Here is an 8,145-nt window from a genome sequence, read left to right as displayed (position 1 = left end):
TGGCGCGTCTGGCTTGTCATTGGCTTGTCACTGGGTAACGCAAGAAAAATGTTGATAGCCGCTTTATCTTACGCTAAGGCGGATGAAGACGAAAGCCTGCGAATTGGCGAGACAGCGATTCGTTCCTGAATTATTTTTCGGTCGCCTAGACATTGCCAATAGTTCTGCACTTTAACGAAGTGCATGTCGTGTAGATATCATGTTTCGTCGTCAGATGGATGCAAATCTTCTGACCACACTCCGTTACTTGATCTCTACGGTAGTAATTTTGGATTGAGGGACATTGCAATGGCCTTGTGAACAGTCAATTAGCATCCGACAAACTTTATATCTTTTACGGAATTTTCATTGCGGAATGCCAACTCTATGCACTTTCCTCGAATTGTTGACGTGAGCTCTTTTTGGCGTGGCAAGGTGCGGACCTACAACGATTTCCACGCGCTTACGAAATGCTGCATTTTTTTGAACGTTTTGGTTGAAATCACAGACCATAATCATTCGGTGCCGACGCACGTTGGGCTGGATGTCCCGAAGATGAAGTTGCCTGCTGCTGCTTCTGAGAAATTCGGTGGCAAGTAAGCACGGACGATATTCAAACCCGTTGACAATCGCACTGCACACATTACGCCATTGTTGAATCGACCGTCCAGATCCACTAGTGTTGCTTGTACTGCGTCGTTAACGTAGATGGCTACGCCTGCGGCAATGTTGTCAGGACGTCATGCAACAGACGAGAAGTGACATCCAGACAACTCTCTGGGATATTCTGGTTCCATCCACGTTTCTGTCGAGCACAGATGGTGTGCTTTCATTAAGTTGATGTGATGCGTAATGTTTTGTGCATGTTTTGGCAGAGATCGCACGTTGACGCATGCCACTACCACGGCTGTTGACTTGCTATTTCACTATATGTCTTGGTAATGGTATGCAGACAGTGTTCTGTCACCCTTTCAATGCTCTGTCGAGATTTTTCTTGCCATAGTAGAATTGGGACTCACCGCCCTTGTTTTATCAAGTGGAGGCCAGAGAGGTTCATTACTCTGCTTAGTGCCACGTAGACCAACTTGTGTGGATATGTTTTGGCATACTGAACTACAGCTCTGCCGTAAGTCCCACCTTCTGCTTTGTGGATCGTGATTACACTTGCTTGTACAACTGGGAATTGATTTCGTTTTATATGCATGCGAGAAATCCCTTTGCCCTTAAGTTGACACGACAGCTTCACGATGTAAACTGGAATAAAACTTGAAGGTATTGCCGGTTCTTTGATTCGACATTGACTTCCTTTAGCTCTCGCCAAGATGAAGATGCCAGGTAGATACTCCTACCACAGTCTGAGAACTTCTGAGTTTGCGTTCAGTTGTATGTAATAAAGTTTTTGTACAAATCGATTCACTAACCCGTCAGTGACATCAATGCTGCGAACCACTGTGTATGGAGTGCCAATGCACAACACGAGCTTGTGCGGCAATGATCCAGTCTCAGCTTTCTAAAGGTTCTGTAATTTTGACTTTCGGAAGTTACATACCGAGGCGCTATGATAACCAATAATTGAACCTTGTGCTTGCCAGACCAATTACCTTTCTCCATAGCGATGCACTACCTTGTCGTTGTAGCTGTCTGTATCCTGGTTACAGTAGTACAACCGGAATCCATCCGCATACAACATTTCGGTATCTTCGGTACTGACAAATCTGCTTTCAATCAGAGCAACCTTCGTGTCCTCCGACGGTGCCCCCTCTACAATTTTGGTCAGTAAGAACGAGAACTTGCTGTCACTCTGCTTTAGAACTTGCGTTATACAATAGTATGACTGTGCCATGTCATGCGTTGCACATTGAAGAACGTGTTTAGAATTGTCAATCTTTTGTACACCTCAGTTGCTCTGACTAGTGACAACTGTCTCAAATCGCCACATAGCACATCAAATCCACCGACGGGCTCACTAAACCTTCGAGAAATGTTTCGTAATCTGTGATCGATGAAAAGTAGCAGTCTGCGGTCATCAAGCCCACTTTGTCAATGATGATGCATGGTATGTTGCGGAATGCATTCCGTAACGTGTTGAGGTCCCTGCTGCTGAGATATCAATCACGATGCCTGCTTGAGACAGTTAACTTGAATGCAGAGTGAATTGCGACACCATCCAATGCAACTGCTGCTTTTCTAGTAGTTGCACACGCTATGTATGTAAGCGTTGACGTGTTGATGAGCATCACCGACATTGCAGTATTTGTTGTACATGATCAATCTCAATACAAACGTTGACATTTTGATCAGCATCACCTACGTTACATCATTTGTTGTAAATGATCAATCTCAAGACAAGCGTTCTGCCACAACCTGCTGCTCCCGTTAAGACTTGCAGTGGTTCGAAATATGTAGTTTTAAGTCGATGCTCGATTTTCCACAGGGTATCAAACTGGCGAAAATTTGTGAGGCGCACTTTCTCCAGAACCCAATCGATGAGGAAGACCGCTTGGACCGCTTGGCAACGTTAGGCAACTAGTACGACCTGCTGTTGTTCGGATTCGATATTGCGGAGAATATCTCAGTTATCGGTAGTATTAACCATGCTCACGATAGGTGAGTGTGACATCTGCCTTTCACGCTGAGAAGCGTCGCCTATTCTCGGCGTTCTCTATCTTCATTGACCATCCGTTCACACACATTTGACAGATCGCTAATAATTACTCATGCATGCATATGGTTTTGCGCATCAATATTTAGGTTTTCGTCAAAGATGTCGAGACATTTGTTGCAGTCCAGAATGTCCACTTCTCTGTAGAAGAGGAGTGCATGTTCCCGTTTAAAGTTTACCTAATGGGATTCTAGGTAAGCATGATACCGTAGAGTGGCTCGTTGTTGTCTTCAGGTATCGTTTGGTGGGAGACACTTGGTCATATACCAGGCAAAGGACATTGATTTCAAATCTTCACATCTGTCTTCATATCACTTGATAGCCGACTTTTTCCAGGCGTTGGTACTGGACTCGCCCAGTCCTTCTTTGTCCATTGCTTCATTTCTCTTTTCGACACGAATCCTGTGTTCTGGCTATGACATATTGACACTTCTCCCTCCTTCCCCTTCGGTGATATCCAAAATTACAGTAGTTCCAATTCCTAAGAACATGTATCCTGAGTACAACAATGAAAAGCGCTAAGCACGCGCACAAGACAGTCAGTCCAGGTACTGGAATAACCATAGGCACCATACATACTACACGGACGCAGCTGCGTATGTAGAGGCGGCCGGGTGGAGCTACCAAAAGAGGTATAACCTGGCAGTCGTGAACGTCATCTGCCAGCAGCAAACGACCGCGTCGGTCTCGGCGGGATCTCTCACCTCGACCGAAATGTTAGCAGTGGAGAGCGCAGTCGTTCACGCAAAGCGTTCGCAAGGAGATTCGGTTGTGCTCCCGGACTCCCTTGAGACATGTCCGAGGTAGCTATATCAAATCCCCGGCGCGGCGGCCGCATAACAATAGGGGGGGAGGGAGGGGGGCGAAATGCAAGAACACACACGTGTACGGCGCGTTCAGTGCCCGATAAAGAAACGCTGGTGGTCAAAATTAACCCGGAGTCTCCCACTAGGGCGTGCCGCACACTCTTATCAAACGCAAGAATTTAATTTAATCACTGCTGCATGAGCGCAACAGCATGGCGGAATAATAGCAGAGGAAGCTACAGCACAGTGTGGCGCCATATTTATGCCTGTTTTCGTCGTCCAAACTCTTTTCAATGTTTCACAGTAAATGATACATTTTACTCCTGTTACTACTCCAACTACAACTGCTGCTACTGTCACTACTGCTACTACTACTGTTACTACTACTAAGTGCTACTACAACTGTTACTGCTACTAACTGCTACTACTATTACTAATACAGCTGCTAGTGCTAGAGTTATCCCAATTACCACTACAACAGCTACGAGGAGGGACTATTGTGGTTGCCACGGCCCCTACCACTGTTGCCACCGCTGCTACTGCCACTGCTACTACTACGGCTGCTGGAGCTGTTATCGTTACTACAGCTGCTAGTAAATGTAGAAGCACGTGTGCTAGAAATACGACGGCTAGAAGTGCTTTTAGTATTCGGACTATACCACCTCGTCATTACTACTGGAGGCATTTCTAATGCTGCAACCAGGCACGTATCCAGGGGGAGGGGGTCAGGGGGGGGTGCCCGGGCCCGCCCCGGAACTTAGTGGCATACCCCCCCTCCCCCCCCCATCCGCTCCACCACCCCTCACACACATTCCTAAATCACCGCCAAACCATTCATGAGACTTGACATCTATTCGCCGGTCAAGATGTTGCTGCCTTTTACTCTCTTTTTGGATGGCGGAAGTTATCGGCACCTCCTGGGGTGTGAAGGCCAGTTTTCTCATCGATTCAGTGCCCGCGCGATTAATTTGAGATTCGTTAAGTTGTCACCATCAATTTTTTTCTTTTATTTCTTTTATCATTATTATTATTTTTTTTTATTTATTTATATAATTTTTCTATATTTCCTTTCTCTTTTCCCCCCTTTAACGTATGTCACCATCTATTGCAACAGTCGCGCGCATCGCTGTTGCATCTTTAGTTCAGCCCCCTTGGTTTAGACTCATCCAGTGACCAGGAAGGGGATTCAGATTGTAGTCAGTTGGTTCGTTTGCTCGTGGGACGAGTTGCGGCTGGAGACAGAAAGCTTTGGTTTAGCGTTTGCAACCAAACGTAAACGCATTACGTAAGTAAAGAAAGTGCGTTGTCATCACTGCGCATTCTCTTATTGGGTTTCTGCAGTGTACGTGCGCTATGATATTGTACTGTTCAGCGCCGTGCCTACTCTGCTTGAAGTAACGAGTCTGTGACGAGCGTGAGGCCGAATTCTTGTGAGTTGTTCCATAAGTCCTTTCCTTTTGCTCTGGTATATAAATATCCCCACGTGGTGTCTGGGGAATTAGTCTGCTCCTATAGCTATCGGAGTTTCTCCAGCAAGTTTGAGTGTTTTCTGGAATAGGTTCTTCAATTTGTGTTTATGTAGTGTGGGTTACTATAAATGTTGAGAATAATGAACTACGTCCTGTCTTCTTTTGCGGAATGAGTTCCAATAGAATATGGTCAATGTGCGTTTTGCCTGTGTTGTGTTGCACGCACGTTATGTTTCTTTGTACCAGCGTGGTTAACGCCCTGGTATCCCCTTCGAAACAGCCGAAAGATCTATATCCTGCTAGCCTTGCGATCCCGTGTGTTTACTGCAGAATAATGACGTCCTAATATCCTTGTCTTTTAAATACTGCTGCTAAACTGACTTTTTGTTTTTTTAACTTCTACAATTTCACTGTAATACCCTGAACCCCCTTTTTACCGCACCTCATTTCGGGAAGTTGGAGAGAAGCTGGTCTTATATAATTATGTGGTTATAAAGTGGGTAAGGATTGTGGTAGTTCTGATGCAACGGAGGGGAGTCCATTCCCTGGTGTTTGGTTTGCCTCTAGGATGTCTAATCTACTCATAATTTCTGCTATTGCCTTAGCCATTTGGTTCATCATTCCGTCCTGTTTTTAATTTGGCTTTTGTATCTCTACTAGGGTCTTTTGAATATCGGCTAATGCTTTATCTACCACTGTGTTATTGTGTTTATCACTTTTAGCTTGGGACTTGCGTTTGAGTGGAGGGGGGTGATCCCCTTCGTCTATTGTATTGTCCGGGATTTCAGATGGCTCTTTCATGCTCGCGTGTAGAGCGGGAGTTACCTGATTTATTTGGTTTTTTTTCTTCCTTGAGAATTTTTATTTCATCGCTCATACGTGCTAGCAGAATCCTCAACTGTGCGTTGTCGTGTTTTAGATGCTTTATCTCGGTATTAATTGCCTCCCCGCCAGCTCCCGGGCGCAAGCCATCGACCACGTCTCCCCAACTCACCGTGGTTGTGTGGTTTGCTGAAAAGGATGGCCTAGTTCTGGAGCGGGATTTGGATACGGGTCGTGTCCCCGCTGTCCTAGAGCCGGACCGGGATAAGGATCTGGTGGTGGATGGAGACTTTGTTCTCAATCTGGAGCGTTGTTCTCTCGCGTTTGGGAGGCCTGGCGTTACACGAGACTCTGCCCTGTCTTCTCCTGAAGTAGAGTCTTCATGTCCTCCTTGTTTTCATTGCAGTCTGTACCATTGTTTCTGTTTAACGATGAAGAACTTCTTGAATTTGGGTGTGCACGTCTTGTCTGTGGTCGGGTGGTCCTTACCGGAAAACTGACATTTAGGTGAATGAGTGAGTGAGTGAGTGAGTGAGAAAAGTTTATTTCGAATCAGAACGATTGGAATCCGGCGAATTAGTGGGCTGGGGCACCCGCCGAGGTTACGGCCAAGAGTTCTTGCCTCGCGGAGGCTTTCTTGGCCAGCTGGACTGCCCAGAGTTGGTCTTTTAGGTTTGAGCTGAGCAGCGCGGCCTACCATCGCGTGCGGAGGCTGTCGATGGAGGCTTCGCTCGCATTGCCCTGTATTAGTTGCTGGCATTACCACAGCATGTGTTGCAGCGTGGCTCTGGTGCCACACACTTTTCATCTATCCATTCTTTATCTGACCGGGATAAGCGTTTGGTGTTCCACATCCCGCACAAATCTTGTTGTCGGAGTTGGGACATGCATCTCCTCTGTGTCGAAACCTGTTGCATTGGTGAGAGAAATCCAATTGTTTCCTGTACAGGGAGCATGGGAGTAGCGCTGCCCTGTATTGGACGAACGTGGGCACTTTGTGTCCTTCAAGGAGCACAATCAGTGTGGTACTAATACTGAGTCTCTTTGTTGCTACCGCCGTTTGGTTTTTCTCGTAACCACCACTGCTGTGACGTCTCTTGGGTCCTCGCCGAGTGGGGTTCCCCTGATTACTCCTCCGGCCGTCATGTAAGGCGCTTTCTTGCAAGCATTGGTCTCATAAACGTGTCTTGAATCATGATACGTGCTACTTCCTGATATTTGTTTGCACGCTCTTGACCCGATGTACTGACGATCAGGATATTTCGATAATGTTTGGGGCAGACAATGCCCTCCTCCCTTTCGTCTCGATGGATGCCTGCCACGTCTTGTACCGCCGCTGTGAGGTGAACTTTACCGTGCCAGGATATTTTGAGTCCTCCATGTGGTCTGATCACAATCTTGTAATCCCCTCTTGGCAAATCTGGCATTCTGCTTGCCTTGCGTATTTGATCTAGCCTGCCTTTCCGCGGGTTATCGTTGGGCTTGTCGAGCCGCGTCGACGACAAGGTGCTCTCGCGATGTGAGGAGGTTTGCCGATCTAATCTGTACCTGACCTTTTCCCATCATATGCTTATATCCATTTCTTCTAGGGATATGCTGCGCCCCTCTGCGGTGACTACCATTATTGGGAAAATGATCGGCAATTGTTGAGGAAGCCGGCTCGGACGCGTGGCCTCGCGGCTCTCCCGCGACGAGGTTCGGCCAAAATATTGGCATAGAGGCTTGAAAAATGGGAATCCCAGCTGGTTTTTGTTATCCACTTGTTCTTGGGAACAGGCTGAGTCCATCGGTGTGCAATAGCGGGTGGCCTTTCGGCGATTTGCGCTACAAAAATATTCGTGGAATACAGAGCCGACGTGATGTGCATCCCCTCCCTCCGGCTTCTTCTTCCTATCAGAACAATAGGGAATAACAAAGATTTTGAGGAGCAGCTTGGCAAGGGCACAAAGCCATAGTAAGATCTAACGATGCCGGGACTTGGAGCGTGTGCATTTCATATTTTGATGTAGATAGAATACGACTGTGTCTGCAAGAGTATGCGGGTACAAAGCTTTATCGAATGTTAAAGATAAAGATGGGCAAAGATGGGCCGCGCGACAGCCTTAGCGAACTTCATCCTCCGCAGTGGTCGCGCCGGAAGAATTCCATGGTATCCTGGCAAGGATTCCCCCTCGTCTGTGTTTCTCTTATTTGCCACAGTGACAGACAAAACGGACGCAAACCAGAAAAACGCAGGCGGGAACGTGACGTTGACCTTGGCCGTCGCTGCTCGCTGCTGCACTCTGGTCACCACCTTAACTCTTTGGTGAAGTGGTTTCCAACCCCATTATTCTTTAGCTAAAACTGAATTCTGAGAAGAGGAGTCGAGCCTGTTTTCGCTGCTCATCTTCGGTTTACGTCGAAAAAC

The sequence above is a fragment of the Dermacentor andersoni genome, chromosome 10, assembly GCF_023375885.2.
Source record: "Dermacentor andersoni chromosome 10, qqDerAnde1_hic_scaffold, whole genome shotgun sequence".
NCBI lineage: Eukaryota > Metazoa > Arthropoda > Arachnida > Ixodida > Ixodidae > Dermacentor > Dermacentor andersoni.
Note: the sequence above shows the minus strand (reverse complement) of the source record.